Source organism: Halyomorpha halys, unplaced genomic scaffold (assembly GCF_000696795.3).
Source record: "Halyomorpha halys isolate HHAL.00 unplaced genomic scaffold, Hhal_1.1 Scaffold260.1, whole genome shotgun sequence".
NCBI lineage: Eukaryota > Metazoa > Arthropoda > Insecta > Hemiptera > Pentatomidae > Halyomorpha > Halyomorpha halys.
Window position 1 is genome coordinate 1,262,213 of NW_027112780.1, and position 550 is coordinate 1,262,762.

Below are 550 nucleotides of genomic sequence, written 5' to 3' on the forward strand. Positions count from 1 at the left end.
AATCTTAGCTAATAAAGTTTTATTTGCAACAATATGGGTTTTTTTTCCATATAATTTGAGTTTTATTCCCGCTCATGGGAAAAAGTTTAAGATCACCTCAAGTTTTTGAGAAAATTACATAAATTTTAAAATAACTAAATAAAATAGTTTTTCAAATAATAATTAAATAATACAATAACATTTATCATTAGCAACTATATAGTGGTTATTATTATTTTTTTTTATTCGATAAACATTGCCTTGCTTATCTTATCTAAAAAATAAAATTTAGATAGCTCTAAGAAGTTGAATATTTGAATAAAATGAAATAGGAATAAAAAATTATTCAACACATTTGGCTTTCTTAATTCTCTTCAATTATAGATAAAGTTTTATGTTTTTAAACAGAGTAGTTTAGTTTTTTTTTTAATGTTAGCATAATTTCATTCAGACAAGATTTTGTTAGCTTTCCATACTGCCGCGTACGGGGCTCGGGGTTTCTAAGCCCGATTCGGGGGTTCCCCGTACAGGTATTATATTTAAATTTATTCATATATTAATGTATCTGTAT